The sequence below is a fragment of the Diceros bicornis genome, chromosome 25, assembly GCF_020826845.1.
Source record: "Diceros bicornis minor isolate mBicDic1 chromosome 25, mDicBic1.mat.cur, whole genome shotgun sequence".
Taxonomy (NCBI): Eukaryota; Metazoa; Chordata; class Mammalia; order Perissodactyla; family Rhinocerotidae; genus Diceros; species Diceros bicornis.
The window spans coordinates 46,700,240-46,718,189 of record NC_080764.1 but is presented as its reverse complement, the minus strand read 5'-3'; positions in this window follow the sequence as shown (position 1 = coordinate 46,718,189).

The window sequence follows — 17,950 nt, the reverse complement described above, 5'->3', positions numbered from 1 at the left end:
CTACGGCAGACATGAGGTTGATGTGTTCGAGGAAGAGAGATTGCCAGTGGGCTGGAGAGGAAGGATAAGAGGGCAGCAGGGGAGAAAGAGATAATAACAGGGGTCCAGAGGGGGCCAGGACTACTCTAAATGCAGTGGAAAGTCACTAGAGGGCTGTGAACAAGACACGGCAAGATCTGATCTATATTCTTAAGAGGTTACTCAAGCTGCTCTGGGGACATTGTCGGGGGAAGAGGGAGAATCTCCCTCTGCCCTTTCTCTTAAGGGTCTCCTGGCTGGCCAAATAATCAACAAGACAGGTTAACAGGAGAAAATAATACCAAGTTTAATAACATGTATACATGGGAGAAAGCAGGGACACTGCATTTCTCAACACAATAGCAGAAATTCTTGTCTTAAATATCATTTTCAGTCAATGACAAAGGAGGATTTTGGGTGTGGGGGGACTCAGTTACAGGAGATTACCACTAAAGCACAGTAAACAAGAGTAAGGTTATTACGCAGCTCAAGGCCTCACCTTTTACATTGATAAGTCACTAGAAATGAGCTCATCCCCCTCTCTTCTCTAAACAGAGAGGGAGATACCTTTACAAATGGAGATTTCTCTTATAAATGTAAATGATTGTCTGGCAACTCTTCACAGGGTCATCTAGAGAATGTGGCCAGAGAGACAGAGCTTTTGATAAGAGGGGCTTGTTGGTGCCTTTCCTATTGTAACATTTACCCTACGTTATCTTTACAGCCATCATGATAGATCTGTTCTAGGAAGGAGCTACTATGTCAAATTCTTTAGGCAGTTAGTGGGGGAGGTCAAATGTCCCTAGAAAAAACAACCAAGGTAAAGAGATAGATTTTAGGGTGGCCAAATCCCGATCTCCCACAGCGTCAAAGCATCCTTTGCAGTTTAAAATGTCTTAGATGGTGTCGTCAGGTCATCTCAAGTTTATATCAAGTCCATCAGCTTCAGTTTGTAAGGCTTCAGGAAAAAGGGCAGGTTCAGTTTTCAGTGATTTCAAATGAAAATGATGGAAAAAATCAAAAACGTTAGTTTGGATATCTGTAGCCAGATATTTCAGGAGACTAGAAGAAATCAGGATCCAGTCTAGTCAACAGATATAAAACAAAAACCTCAAAAGGCAACAAAACTAGGATCTAATATCTACAAATGTATACTATAGTTTTTACTGAAATATAATTTTTTTCTCTAAAATCACCCTCATTTTTATTAAGATAGCCAAATTAAAACTAACTAGTTTGTAAAATAAGTCTAGTTCCAATAGAGTTGGCCCAATTATTTACATAAGTACAGCAAGAATAGCAATTGATCATACAAGCTCTTTTAAATCTGCTTTGTTGGAGCTTTTAATAAGGAATCTCAGATTGAACTTTAAAGGCCTCTTGAGGCCAAGAAAGCCAAGCCAAGGATTTTGTCAGAGTTTGCCTGCAATACCTATAGATTTGGGTGAATTCCTCTCTTCCGAGGTTCTCTCAAAATATTTTGAGGTTCTTTGTACCTGCCAGATAAGTGACATTTTTTACTTATCCTGCTAAGTGCTGTTTGGAACATAAGGTACCAGGCCAATATTTTTACGTGGCTTTATTCCATAAAGTCGAATCTTCATTTCTCAAAAGCTGTATGGTTATATCGCAAATATGATGTTCCAGTCACAGCCTTGGTAATATAACCAGTGTTTCCAATTGTGTCTTGTTATAAGAACAGATTCTTATTGAACTTATGCAAATAACTATATTGCCATGAAAACAACAATACTCACTTATTAAGAGTTTTTAAATTCGAGGGATCAGATAGAGAGAAAAAGATAAATATTTCAATTTTACTTATAAAAATATCATTTACTAAATTGTTATAAGTCATAGCTAGCTCAGGAGAAAAGAGAAAAAGTTTTCCTTAAATTTGAAAAAACAAAACATTAAAAATTCAGCAATATTTTAAATGAAAAATCATAAAAATTATAATCATCCTTATCAGTTCATTCAGTCCTGTGTAATCCATTTTTGATCCCAATCTTTTTGTTAGCAGCTTCATGAAGTCAGTTTCTCTATCAGATTTCTGTAATTTTTTACCAAGTTCAGTTTTATGATCAGAAAGTTTGTCAGAAACTTGTATTCTAGAGTAAGTGTTAAAGTCCTTTTCATGAACTTTTCTGAAGATGAAACATATTTTGCAAAAGCATTAGTGCAAAGAAATAAGTCTGTAAACAACAAGACTTCAAAATGGCAATTGACAAGGAAATTTGGTTAATTTTGTGACATACAACACTTTAAAATAATAATAACCAGAATTATGACTGATAATCAGGACAGATCAGAATTTCAGTAATGTTATACAATTTTAAAACACCTATATCAATAACATTTGCCCACATAATAGTACCTAAGCAGGCTTATCATCACTTGTCTGACAATGTTTTCCACGTAATTTAACATACTGAATAAGCCTAATAAGTTTAGTATCTTTCCCCTTATAGGAAGAGAGCAAATTTCTTTGAGAAGTTCCAGGGCCCTTTGAAAATTCTCAAAGAAAAAAAGACTTATTTTAAGATATGAATTTTGGGGAGCTTGTCAAAAATATAAAAAGTCAAAGCAAACAGAGCATTAATAGTCCAAAAAGCCTTAATAGAGTGACCTCAGTCTTTTGAACACAGGAAATTATTTTAACAGGTTTTTTTTTTTTTTTGGTAGACTTACTCAAAGGCAAAGAAAAATCTTTTATAACCTCTTTATCAAGTTTAAGCAAATTATCTTTTTACGAGAAATTTTAATTTTGCACCAGCTTACTTCTGCTATTAAAACTCATTTATTTAATTAAATTTATTTCTATCTTAGCCAACTTGACCATGCAAAAACTCTTTTTTCAGAATTTTTCTTTTACAAACCTTTTCTAACTTTTTTTTTACATTCAGAATTTGTCCCATGTCTTTCTTTTTTCTTTTAGTACTTGAGGACAAATTTATCTTTCTTAACCAAACAAAATATTTCTATTCTTTGCACCTTCTTTATACATCTTACTTTCTTTGTACACAGACATATTTTTTTTAATTTTTTTAAATTTTTAATCACATATACTAATTAGAAATTTTAACCTTTAGAAACCTCAATTTGTAAGTAAAAACTAAACAATTATAAACTTTCTTTTACATTAGTATCTTGTGGCTTGGAAAATTTATAAACACTTTATAACTTCTAGAAACATGTTACTTTATAGTATAATCTTTTAATAAAACACATGTTTACCAATAGACCCAAAACACCTTTTAGTTTTCCTGTAATGAAAAGCCAAAAGTAGACAAACGTACATTTAGCCATCAATGTCTAATATCTTATCTTATTTGGAAATGATCTAGATACTCAATTGAATTTTTATCATAAAATTTAGCAAAACTCTAAAGTTTTAAGTCACCAAAAAGAGTTTGGAAGCTGTAACTACCATAACACATAATTATTGTTTAAAGTTCATCCAATATTTATCTTTTTCACAACTATTTACTTGTTCCCAATAATTATTTAGATTGTCTATAAGACTTTATAAGACTTTAGATAAAATTAGCCATCATTTAAATTACTATTTTTGTTAACCAGTTCTGTAATAGAAATAACATCAGTTTTTTCTTACAAAATTTCATGCAATTTTCATCACTTCTTATACCTTTAAACATAGTTATCATTAAGATTTTTATCAATAGGTCTTGGTCTTATAATTTTGGACCAGGGGAGCATTCCCAGTCAGACATTTTAAAACATACTCAGGCAAGGTTGATGTAACCTCTTTATATAAAATTAGCTCAAACATTCCAACCTTTATAATCTTATCAACACTTACACTTTTACATGTTTTCAATTTAATTGTAACCTGAGTCAAGGTCTTAAGGCTAGTCAAATTTTTTCTTTTCTTTTTTTTGGCCTTTTCTTAGGTACCAAATAAATAATTATGTGAGAGCTCTCAAAACAATTTTTTTTCCCAATTTAGAAGTTTTTCCAATTCAAAGGATCCGTCGTCTGGCCATTGACGAGTAGGATCTTCATTTGTATATTTATTCTAATAGTGACTCGAACCAATAAGCCTTTTTAAGGAAAGACCCGGAGGTAACTTTCTATGCTTAGAATAAATCTACCATGGACGCAAGAGGCGTCCCTGGTGAGGGCGCAGATGATGTAGCCCCCATGATCCACAGAATTTACTCTCAAAGATATTCAGAGAAAGTAAAGACCTTTGTTGCACAGGGGGTAAGGATGGTGTCTCCGGTCTCCCACAATAGTGTGGGACGCCTCCAGTCACAGACCCGCTAATCTGTGACACCGGGCAGGCGATACTGGAATGGGATTTTTCCAGCACTAACAAGCAACGAAGGTAAAGACGACAAAAGCCCTTATGGACTGGGCCTTTTATGACAAACTCCCCTGAGAGCTTGGCACAGCCGGACAAAAACAGCTCGGAACCCCAGTCTACTCGACTGGCCACCAAGGTGCACTCCGGTAAATGCACCTTCCGTATGGTGGAGACCAAGGAGAATATTCTCACTGGTCACAAAGCCAAGTTTTCTCAGGACACAGAACAAGACAGAAGGAAAAACCTCATCCAGTTTTTTTTTTTTTTTTTTTTCTGTGCACAATGACAGCTTTAGCCACGCCTTAGGTCTCTTGGAGCCAGAATAATACCTAGAGGGGGAGGTGCCACGGGGTCGGGGACTGTGTGCTTTACAGAGTACCTCGTCGTTGCACGGACATTTTCTTGCAGTTGGCGGGGGACCTGTGTCATCTACCCCGTTCCATGACCCAACTTATCCTGACACGGGAGTCTTCTGAAAGTGGCGAGCGCCCTAATGACTCTTAACTGCTCGACCCGCGCCCACCAAATTTGCAGCCTTTTTGGCTTCCAAGATGCCCTTGGCAATGGCCTTCACTTCATGTGCATAATAACCCACAGCAAAGTTTGTAGACGCCGGTCTGGTGAGACCCGCAAACTCACCAGTCTGTGGGGCCGGCCTGGACAGCAGGCTTATAGGGCCTATGCCTGCGTCCTACCCTATGGTATTTCCTTCTTATGACAAAAGACACAGACAAAAGAGAAAAACAGAGACTACTTCTGGGAGGAAAAGGGATCAAGATCATCTACCAAGAGTACTCTACCAAATTTAAACCAAGAGTCACTAAAAGCCCAAGAAACTAGTTTCCCAAATATTTTCTCCTGCCAATCTAAATTTAGAAAGAGAAAAAATTCTCACCATTTCCTTCCGCCGGACTCCGCAGATAGAGATTCCGGGAGGCTGACGTGGTAAGAAGTCTTACCTTTTTACCGGCTTTCGTCAGGCGTTCCCGTATCTCATCATCTGCAGTAGTCCAGGGAGAAGGCAGGTCTTCCAGCCAGAGAAGGCAACTTGCCAGCCAGTGCTTCTCCTGGCTGGCTCGCCAAAACTGTCGGGGGAAGAGGGAGAATCTCCCTCTGCCCTTTCTCTTAAGGTTCTTCTGGCTGGCCAAATAATCAACAAGACAGGTTAACAGGAGAAAATAATACCAAGTTTAATAACATGTATACATGGGAGAAAGCAGGGACACTGCGTTTCTCAACACAATAGCAGAAATTCTCGTCTTAAATATCTTTTTCAGCCAATGACAAAGGAGGATTTTGGCGGTGGGGGGAGTCAGTTACAGGAGATTACCACTAAAGCACAGTAAACAAGAGTAAGGTTTATTATGTAGCTCAAGGCTTCACCTTCCACATTGATAAGTCACTAGAGATGAGCTCATCCCCCTCTCTTCTCCAAACAGAGAGGGAGATACCTTTACAAATGGAGATTTCCCTTATAAATGTAAATGATTGTCTGGCAACTCTTCGCAGGGTCATCTAGAGAATGTGGCCAGAGAGACAGAACTTCTGATAAGAGGGGCTTGTTGGTGCCTTTCCTATTGTAACATTTACCCTACGTTATCTTTACAGCCATCATGATAGATCTGTTCCAGGAAAGAGCTACCATGTCAAATTCTTTAGACAGTTAGTGGGGGAGGTCAAACGTCCTCAGAGAAAACAACCAAGGTAAAGAGATAGATTTCAGGGTGGCCAAATCTTGATCTCCCACAACATGAATTGTAGTGGGGTTGGAGGGTGGGGGTGGGGACAAGAGCGGAAGCAGTAAAACCAATTAGGACCCACTGCAGTATTGGGGATCTGCAAAGTCAGTATCTTGCTAGGTCATGATGGACATTATTAAAAATAGCTGTAACTAAATAAGTTACAAAGTTAAGTGGGTGGGTCAGAACTGTCAGATGAAATACTGGGGGAAACTGGAAGGACCAGTACCTGGATTGGTTATCATTTGGCTGGAGAAGCAGACATCCAATGATATCCTGCGTCTTTCGCAAATACCTAAAGTTTCCTTTGAGAAAACAGCATCATGTTAAACTTTCCAGGCCAGCTTTTAAGGACAAAAAGCCACACTGAGAGGCAAATGCAATTTTTTTTCATTGTGACTCACAGATATTGACTCTGTAAGCAAAAATGAAACAGAGAATGGGGCATTATTGCTGAATATTGGTGGTACTAACATATAGGGTTATTTAGGACGAAAAAGCTCCCTCACCCCCAGGCAAACTAAACAGTTGTGTTCACTGACCACTCTGGCTGTTTCTGTAGGAATAGGCCATATAAATGTAAGTGAATTATTTCAGTCTATTTCTACTCTTCTCGCTGCCTCCTATCTCCCCAAATGTATATTTCAGATACCTCAGAAAGGTTCACTTGCTGTGATTTCTTCTTCTCTCCAAGAAGAATGGTCTGGTGCAGCAGCTGGGAGTATATTTCCTTCTTTGGGAAGATGGTAGTGAGCCTGATGTTCAACCCAAGGGCATCTGTGGTATGGTGCCTGCAGACAGCATTCTCATAATCCAGTCTGGATACAGTTTTTATAATTGAACAACAAAAACATCTGACAGATGTGGGGAGGGTAATTTGAAAGCTAGATGGCATGAAGAAATCAAGTTCATTTTCTGTCAAAATCAAATCTTTAAAAAAGATGCAAAGCTACCTCTCATTTTACAGGTAGAGAAAGATAGTATTAATTATAGGAAGGCGGTAGGAGTTTCCTGGTCCCTCCTTCACTCCCTCCAGATCCTTGCACACTCCTACTTTTTAGCTTGTTAATTTCCATGGACCTAGCAAGATGCTGATTCAGTAAGTCTATTATTCCCAAAGGTTTACAAATCACTAAACACATCTAATGTACAGCTTGCCCAATTTTAGTGAACAGCTAACTTCACAGACGTTAATGAGGCCAATTATTGGCAAGTGAATTTGAAGTGAAGAACACATTAGGTTTGCCACTACAGCAGTTATTTGTTTATCGGGATTGACTGAGGCAAACTTCCTTTTGATCATTATATCTGATTGATCACAGCACATGGCATTATGAAAGAATGAGGTTCCCAAATCAGATAGTTTCTTGGAAGAAAAATTTCTACCTTACAAGGGCAGAACATGTTCCCCTATCCATTTCAGTGTGAAAGCCTAACCATTAAGTTAGAATGGATCCTAATTAGCCTCCTCACAAACCTCTAAAACTTTTTGGTCTTTTCTGTTGAGCAGAACTTAAAAGAAGCCTAAATCCCTCCCTTGCCCACGTATAGTCAATACCAAAGAAAATAACTTGCAGGGTAATACTTCCTGCTGAAAATGAGTGCAGATATAGCAATCATGATTTGAAGTGACATTGGAAAGCATAATTTGATTCACCCAGCCCAATGATCACCGCAAGTTCAGATCATCAGCACGGCCCACTCCAGCAATTTGAATTGGTGATCAGCTGACATCTAATTGCCAGACTAAGTCTGCCTCTTGAGCTTCTACCCAGGATCAAAGGGAAAAATCCCCATGATGCCTACCTAGCATGGAGGGTGGTATTTTTCTGTGTTGGAAGTATGCCTTTGAGGGTGGTTGTCACCCTGCTTACAGTGGCCAGCAGTTGTTTGCCCAGCATCCATGCCCTCTCTGTCCGGTAATAGCATTCTCCTTTTTCTTCTGTGGACACCCTTCTACATTTAGTCCATACCTTGGGTGAGGCTGACTCCACCTCCCAGTTCCAGGGGTGGGCTTATGACCAGGCTTGGTCCATGAGATATTATATCCCCTGCCCACAAAGATTGGTGCAGGGGTAGGCCATGTCCTCGAGTGGGCCAATTAAGGTTAAACCCTGGTCTTTTTTGGAACCATTGAGGTATGCTGCTTTCTTCTGAGATTAGAAGGTAGTGGTATTGTTACTGAACCAAGTGGGTTCGCCTCCTGGCAAGTTAAATAAGACTCTACACCAGTGGAAGTTGTCTCACAAAGTAAAGTGTATTTGCAGCAAATAGGAGGCCATGAGGAATTGTTTCCAAAGTCATGGCATCCTCAAACAAAGGGAAGCAGGAACTTTTATTTCAGATGTGGAATCAATATTCAAAAGGAAGAGGCGGCTATTCGCTTGCGCAGGCTCAGTTGGAGAACATGCTTCCACATAATGAGGCCTAGGCTCCTCCTGGAGAGATCTTTGCATGAAAAATAAGGCAAAGGTCGTGGGCGTAGCTCTTGTGGTGAGGCTTGGTCAGTTTCAGGATGGTTGGTGGTTACATCTCCTTAACATACAAAAGGAAAAAACAACTTGGAAAAACAGTTAGTTGCTTCCAAATCCACCCTTGAGTTTCTTGAGTTGGTGACAATTAGATAAGACTTTTTCAGTCTCAATTTTGTTTTTTTTCTATAACTCTTAAGAGGATCTGGTTTTCATTAGGATTGGTCACCTGTAAAGAAAAATTCTCTCCCAGAGTATAGTAAGAACATGGGCTTTCGAATCAGGTAAATAGAGGTACACATTCTCATTTTTCTGTTTACTAGCTGGGTGATCGCTACAGATCAGTTTCATTTTCTGTAAATGGGAATGAGAATACCTCATTTAGAGAATTACCATGGAAATTAAATACCATATATATATATATGTGTGTGTCTAAGTATAAAAATTACTGAATGAATGTTAATCTCCTCTTCTTGTTTTTAAACTTTCAGCCCTTTAAACATCTCCAGCTTTTCCCACACTTTTAGATGATAAAGTAATTGTACCTTAATGGCCCAGTACTATGCCAGAAGAAGTACTATACCAGGGTTATGGGTCATTGTTTTTATTTCTGTGACTTTTCATACTTTTATTTGACCAGATTTTAGTAGAACTGACTGAATCGCATTCAGATGTGAATCTATAGGCTTGTGGTCATTTGTATGATGGCCTTAAATCACTACCTGGAAATTCAAGGACAATAGATACTAATACCAATTCAGAGATGTTTTGCATTTCTCTCTGAACATCAAAATTTATATCTATGAAATGGGAATAAAAAGATAAAAACTTGTTCAAATTAATGAAACAATATAAGCATTGGAACTTTTTGGAAAAAAGACACTAAGCAAATCCAACTATTATTCATAGTTCATTGAATTGTGGCAAGCTGGCTCTGAGACATTCCAGAACTGTCTATCTTAGAAAAACTGAAATAGAGGGCAGTATGATAGGTGGATATGTGTTCTAGTCACCAGTCCATCTACTAAAAGGCAGGCCTAAGCAATCCCCTCTATATCAGAGGTACTGCATTTCCAAGGCTCCGTTTCAGCAAGCAATTGCTTAAGGTTGTCTCTGATGAAAATAAAGTCCTGGTCAGAGGGAACAAATTAAGTCCAGAATATGAATGCATTTTATTTGCCAAGCAGGAAAGGAAGTGCTAAGTGAAAATAGGAAATCGGAATATTATGTGTTGGGAGAGCAATTCCTTTCATCCTTGCAGCTAATGGACTGAACAAAAAGTGAACAATTTGTTTCCTGTGATGATTCACTAACGCTAACTAATAAGGTTTCCATTTCTGAGTCCTGTTCCGTGTTCAGCTGCTTGTTTTGCAGTTCAATAGGACAATTGTCCATCTATCTATTGCATTGCGTAAACTGAATGGCTGAGATGTATGTGAGGAACAACCGTAAATGCTTAAATCCTTCCTGTTAAAAGAAGGAACAAGGGAAAGGCAATATGGAGTGTATCCTACTTGCCTTAAAATAACCATCTGTTTCCTTTGTGATGTCCTCTTCTGAGATTTCACTTTTAGAAAAATATTCTAATATGGGAAGGGGAACAGGAGCTGAATTCAATTTCTCTTTGAGCTTTATTCTTGCTTCCTTTTCGTCTTTGTTGTAAATTAAACACCTGTGAACAGAGCGCTAGTTCTAACCACCAGCCTAGGTATAGAGCAGTCGCCCTGTGGCCTGCGTTGGCCTGTGACAGCCCGCCCTTATTTCAGTAAGGATTATAATCGAGGCTCCAGAAAATGTTAGCTTTATTTTCCATTCCTAAACATTTACTTTGTTGACTTCTGTTTTTGTATTATTTGTGTACTTTGGGTTAGCTTGATGAACAAAGGGGAGCTTTGTTACAGATGGCTCATGGAACCCAAGAGCAGGGATGCAGTGGCCTCCAAAAGGGAAGAGAGCTGGTAACTGGGAAGGCTTCAGAATTTTCTCTCTGCCTCACCTCTGCATTCTCTGCACACCTGTTTCATTCCCCTCTCCAGGACTTGGCTTTCTTCTTTTTCCTCTACAGATGGGACTTTTCTACTTAACCATCTGCATGGTGGAAGATGGTAACTCTATAACTCTTGAGTTTTAAGTGTTATAGTTTTAGCCAGAGACAAACTCATTGCCTCTGAATTCAAATTTCAAATTCTTGGTTAAGAGAATCTGATTGACCTAGTGTGGGTCAGGTGTCCATTCCTTGTCCAATTGACTGTGGTCAAAGTGGAGGGCTAAGGTGGTTTAACCACGGCTGCAGAGATACCCTCTTGTGGGTGGGGAAGCAGTTCTGGGAGAAGATGGGCTGGGCAGAAACCCAAATAGGTTTTTATAGTTCACTACAACTAATGTCCCATTTTAAAAATCATTGTGCCTAATGGAGATTATCCTTGGACCCCAAATGATCAGACTTGTGGTGGGCCTTTACCTTCTATGTCTCATTTTTATCACTCCCTTTAGGACTTGCCGGCTTCTTAGCCGAATGTCCCAGTTTTGGAGTGGGTGACATGAACCCACAGGAAGGAAACACCTTCTTTGGCCAGTCCCTTCTCTCCCCTCTCCTCTCGCTAATGTTTTGTGTCTGACATGACCTCCCACGCAGGCTGGAATGGGACTTGGAAGGCCCTTACAGTGAAGTGGTGGGCAGAGGGGAGAGACAGTGGGAACAGAGGAGGAGCACCAAGAGGTAGGAGGGGCAGGAGTGTGTGGCCGCAGAAGCCGATGGAGAAGGGCTTTAAGGGTTAAGGAGCTATGGACTCCAAAGAGCTGATCCCTCTCCACCCCACCTCTCCAGGTATGTATGAAGCACCTGTGCACTGGACGTAATCATGAGCAAAGCCAGATAATTCCATGCATATGGACTATATGGTCCTACTGGGATTCCCGTCTTGTTCTGGGAGTGGTAGTTTTCTTTCTTTGGAAAAGCTAGGTAGATTATTTTGTGGCCTGGTTTCTATCAAGATACTACCTGAAAGGCAGGCTGATATAGTGGATCAAATCTCCTTTGACTACCTAGATGCTGCATATGTGAGAGGTTTGTGGTATCTACTATGGGAAAATTTGGTCCTGCTTTCTTTTTTCTGTCTCAAACTTTTCCAGGATTTTTTCTCTTGGTGTACTGTGACCTTGTAGCTGTGATGGTTTGGGCTATATAACCTAGAAAAATAAAGGTAGAGATTCAAGCCTAAGCCATCTGTATAGTGTCAAATGCCTCCTTTAATCTTAGAGAGAAGTTAACTCATTAGCTTCACTAAAGCTTAAGAGTGGAGGCCTCTACCTGTGATAACAATGTTGTCTTTGAACGACCACACCCAATTTTTAAAGATATTTATAGCTTCCCTCTTTCTTTTTTGAGATGTATAGTTTTTTTTTAATGAATTAAAGTGTGTCACTAGCTAATCATAGTTTATCATTTAGAATCACCTATTGCAATCCAGGGAAAATTAGATAACTGCGCACTAATATTAACTAGCTTGTTTTTTCAGGATTAGTTTAATATCCATTATTTTTAGTATAATTGTTATAAATAAAATGAAATCAAAGAGAACATAATGGTGGATTTATCTGAACATGACATCACATTGCCTGATTTTTTTAGAGGCACACACAAAAAATTAAATGTTTCTCTTTTATTTTATAGACTAATTTTCCAGGTTCCTCCTGATTCAGGTTTAAAACTCATAGTAAGGCAGTCAGTATTCTTCACATGTGGATGTGGAAACAGGTTTGCTTTGGCTGAGCAGATGTGTAGATTTTCTTTCCTCTCTGATGTAGTGGCTAAGAGTATAGATGCTGGGGTCAGATAACCCAGCTGAGTACCCAGTTCTGTTACTAACTAGAATAATTGACTTCATCACTCTATTTTTTCTGTGAAATGGGAGCTAATGATGGTACTGATCTCATAGTATGGCTATGAACAGTAAATGAGGTGATATATTTAAAGCACATAGAACAGCATCTATCACCTATCCCACGAAGTTCTTGTGAATAGAAAAATAGCATGAAGAGCACTTGCCTCAATGCCTGCCACATGACATTTGTAAATACCCAATAAACGTGAGCTCTTATTATTTTATCCATTGTTCTTTTTTAACCATATGGTTCTATCTTTGTAACTTTTCTTTTATTATACAATTAATACATTGGTATATATTTTTTTATTGGGCAAGAGTCAAGAATACAGAAGAGTGGAAAACAAAATATGAGCATTCCCCTTTGTTCCCCACCTCATCACTGCCCTCCATAAACTCAATAATTGTCAACCTTTGCTTTAGGGAGATTTTGGTCCTCTCATAATCACTATCAGTTCTTCCACACCGTAGGGTGGTAGTGACACTTCCTATTTTTCCAGTTTTTGCAAAGTTCCAAGTGAACACAGCTTGGAACTCAACAATATTTTTTGATGGAAGGCTAGAATAAAGCAGATTCTGGAAGCTAGTGTCATGTGAGCAGTACTTGAAGGAACAGGGAGATTTATGCAAAAGGATATCTACTGGTGGGTAGGAGAACTGTCTTCAGCCATCTGAGCGATTTCTGTGGATTGCCTACCTTAATACACTCCTATACACATTCGCAAAAACTCTGATTTTGTGAGTCCTTTTCCACTGTCACTGTCAGATTTACCAAATTATAGCCTGGCTTTCCTTTTGAGCTTTAAGTGAGTCAGACTTCTTTTGAATGATTTTTTTTTGAGTTGTAAGTAACAAAACGTTTTTTTATTCTTCTTTAAATGGACATTTCATCATACTTCGGAGATGATTAGGGAGACATTGATTTTTGGAACATTTAAAAAATAATTTTGAAAGGCAAAGAAAGACAAAAATAACTCCCAGTTAAGCAGAGTCTTATTATTTATCAAATACAGGTGCCCTTTAAATGTGTTATCTTACTAATCTTCACAGCAATCTTACGAGGTAGATTTCTTTTTTTCAGATCAATAATATGAAATTCAGAGAAAGTAAATAACTTACTCAAGATCATGTGGAGAGCTGGCATCATTTTCTATAACCCGGAATGCTGATCCCATAGCCCAGTCTCTGGACTTCTGTCCTATTCTTCCTGTTTGTGCTGAGACGATGCCAGGCACTGGAAATGCAGAGATTAAGACCTGATTCTTGCCTCCATGTAGTTCATTGTCTAAGCAAGGTCTGAGTCTGAGCCCGGCCACAGCCTTGCTCTGCAATCAGACTTTCTTGTTTCAGATTCTAGCTTTACGACTTAGTAGCCGAATGGCTTTTGTCAAGACACTTAGCCTTCCTGTGCCTCAGTTTTCTTGTGTGTAACATGGAGATAATGACATTTTATTACTGTGAGGATTAAATGAGACGATACACGTGAAGCACTTGGAGTAGCCCATGGCATGTAGTGAGGCCTCAGTGACGTTCGCCGCTCTCATCACCATCCTGCCATTATCACTGAGGTTGGTTGAGCCTGGGCTGGAGCACACACTGAACGAACAATGCTAGTTCCAGTGTCTCAGATAGGCTCTCTCCATTCCCAAAATACAGGTAGGTGAAGGGGCTTTGTTTGGGACAATTACTTGGAGTTTTCATGGTGCTTAGCTACCGAGGTTCTGAAAAAGTTGCTTTTCTTCCAAGGTCGTGGTGCCTTTCAAGCTTAGAGTGTCTCCTTCATGGCTAATATTAATATCTCATTTTTGCTAGGGTTTAGAGTAATTTGTGTTTTCTCACTATCCACAGACAACTATTTTGCTCCTACGGCCCACTTTTAAAGCTTATTAAGAAAGAGAATAACTATGTATTTGTAGTCAGATCCTAAACATTTTTGGCAAATCTACTGATTTGGAGAGCTGTGTTCTTGTATTGCCTGTGACATTAACTACTTTGGGAAAGCTGCTTCATCTCACTGAGTCACAGTTTCTTTCTATATATAAGAAGAGGATTGGCAATGTTGGCAAGGATGAGGAGAAATTGGAACCATTGTACACTGTTGGTGGGAATGTAAAATGATGCAGCTGCTCTGCGCCATTTCTTTAAGATTCAAGGATAAAGCTTGTTGAATTTGTTCACTCAAAATGCTTATTGAAATATTTATTAAAATATTTCCATACATATGGAAAACGGTATGGAGGTTCCTCAAAAAATTAAAAATAGAACTCCCATTTGATCCAGCCATCCCACTTCTAGGTATATATTCAAAAGAACTGAAATCAGAATCTTGCAGAGATGCCTGCACTTCTATGTTTGTTGCAGCATTACTCACAATAGCCAAGATATGGAAACAACACAAATGTCCATAGATGATTGAATGGATAAAGAAAATGTGGTATATACTTACAATGGAATACTATTCAGCATTAAAAACAAGGAAATCCTGCCATATGCAACAACATGGATGAACCTGGGGGACATTATGTTAAGTGAAATAAGCTAGTTACAGAAGGACAAATATTGCATGATTCTACTAATATGAGGTATCTAAAATCATCAAACTCACAGAAGCAGAGAGTAGAATGGTGGTTGCCAGGGGCTGGAGAAGGGAGAAATAGGGAGTTGTTCAATGGGTATAAAGTTTCAGTTATGAAAGATGAATAACTTCTAGACATCTGCCTATATCTAACAATACTGCATTGTGCCTTAAAATTTTTGTTAAGAGGGTAGATCTCATGTTAAGTGTTCTTACCAGAAAAAAAAAACTGAAAAAAAAGCAGAGGGCATGAAGAAACTTTGGGAGGTGATGAATATGTTTATTACCTTGATTGTGGTGATGGTTTCATGGGTGTTTGCATATGCCCAAACTCATGAAATTACATACATTAAATATATGCAGGTTTTTTCCTTATATAATTATACTTCAATAAAACTGTTAAAAATAAAAGTAAGTAGGAAAAAAAGAGGATTGGATTATATAATTTCCAGGACTACTTCCATTTCTGAAATTCATTTAACATATGATTCTGTGATTCTCTTTCCATGCCTATATCTATATGCCAGATTTTCCCCTGACTCTAGGAAACCTTTATACCCCTCTGTCATGTGGTAATTAAGGGTTTACAGGTGTTTTCAGAACTGATTAACCTGCCAGAAAGTGTATTAACACTCTTGAACATTTCTCAGTGTCTTCCCGCCATATCATATCATCCCTTTCCTTCTGTATCTCAGTCACTAATTGAAACTCTCCCTCTCAGCACCGTGGGGAAACCTTCCCGGAGGCTACTTGGAGCCTCACAGGCAGGTAGATTTTCTTTCATCTTAGTCCCTTTGTAATGTTTGCTTTCTCATGTCCCCACGTCCACAAGCAGCTCTCACATTAATGGTATTTTTCTATTGCTGCTATAACATATCCTCACAACCCTAGTGGCTAAAACAACACAAATTTATGATCTTAAGTTCCGGGGTTAGAAGTCTGGCATGGGTCTCCCTGGGCTAGAATCCAGGTGCTGGCAGGGCTGCATTCTTTCCTGGAGGCCCTAGGGGAGAATCTGTTTCCTCGCCTTTTCCAGCCTCTAGAGGCTGTGGCGTTTTTTGGCTCATGGCCCCTTCTTCTACCTTCAAGGCTAGAAATAGCAGGCTGCACGTTTACACTGCATCCCTCTGACCATGCCTCCATGATCACTGCTTCCCTGACTCTTCTGCTTTCCTTTTCCACTTTTAAGGACTCTTATAAATATATTGGATCCACCTGGATAATCCAGGATACTCACCTTACTTTGAGGCCAGGTGATTAGCAACCTTAATTCCATCTGCAACTTGAGTTCTTTTTTGGCTATGTAACATAAAATAGTCACAGATTCTGGAGATTAGGGCATAGGCATATTTGCGGGGCATTATTTTGCTTACCACAAATAGACGGAGACATCTGCTAAAACTATCTCTCTACCATCTAGACTTTTTACACAGCTTCATCCGTATCTTACACTTGCTCACGAGATGAAATAGTGAGAAGGTTTGAAGGATTAACAGTGGCACTGCCTAAGAGTTGCTAAAAATTCTAAGTTGGTGATATCAGGTTTGAAAGCCTTTCTCATATCCCTTATTATTTACAAGACGAACAAGTTTTGAGTAAGAAGGAAATCCCTTACTTTCTGCTCACCCACTGCCTCCCAGAATACGAAGTTTGTTTGAGCAACATTTCTCTTTTTAATGGCCTTAGAGATTGCAGAGTCCTCATTAATTTATTTAAAAAAAGATTTATTTTAGTATCCTTGGGCTTATTCAGGTTGTGTTCAATTTCCTCCTCGCTACTGCTGAGTAGAGGAGTACTGAATCTGCATGGCCCAAATTGTTAGCTACAGAACCAAGCATTGATGATGGAAAGATCACATCACCCGCTATGGTCCTTTCTCTTCCTGACCCAGTGCCTCCATAGCCTGAGGTTACAGAGAGAGGGCAGACAATGCCCTCTTCAGTTTCCCAATGCTAATGGGAGGATTACAAGCAAATAAAATCTTCAGTCTTCTTGTCAATGACAAGGCTTCCAGTAGGAGCAAAGTAGTTCTTTGCTGAGAAAAAGGTGGATGGGCTCCCACCAGGTAATTTTTTCCCCTTCTTTAAAATACTGGTTTTTTATTGCCTAGTGACAAAAGATCGGCTTTGGAGTAAGATAAACCCAAGTCTGAGTCCTAACTTTATGAATCACCAGCTCTGGGACCTTGCAGAGCCTCAATTCCCTTAGCCTTAAATGAGTATAGCATTATTTTTCTCATATATTTGGTAGAAAGATTAAATTAAATAACATATTAAAAATTCCTAGCACAGTGCCTTGCACAAGATAGATGTTTGATAAAGAGCATCATTATCAGTGTAATATCTGGCGCACCCAGACAAGAAGTATGGCTCAGAGAGAACTCCATTAGAAGGATTATTTTTCTGATTTGCTCTCTCTTGTACTGAAACTTTTTCAAATAACCTTTCCTATTAGAAAAGTAATGTCTTATTATAGGATGTTTGGGAAATTAAAAAAATAAAATCCGTAAATAAAATGACATGTACCCCTACCTCACAGATCCAGCCTCTTTTGATATTTTGGTGTATTCCTTACTCTCGCTTGTGCTCTCTAACAGTCTTAGTTAGAGGTTTTCATAGCTATAAGCAATAGAAACTCAAACTAGCTCAAACAAAAATGGATATTTGTTGGAAGGGCATCCATGAAATTCAAGAATATCAAGAAAGAAGGGTACTAGTAACTGAAAAGAAAGCAATAACATTTACTCTCTTCATTTCTCTAAGGCAGAATATTTTCTGATCTTTGCTTCCTTTTGGTGTTTTTTTGAAGACCAGCTTTCTCAGCTTCGGACATGCATGTGGCTACTCCAGTTCACGGCCTTTGTATTAGTTTCAGTAAAGGCTGAGCTACTGTGTCAAAGAGCCCCCAAAATACAGTGGCTTAAAAGAAGTTTA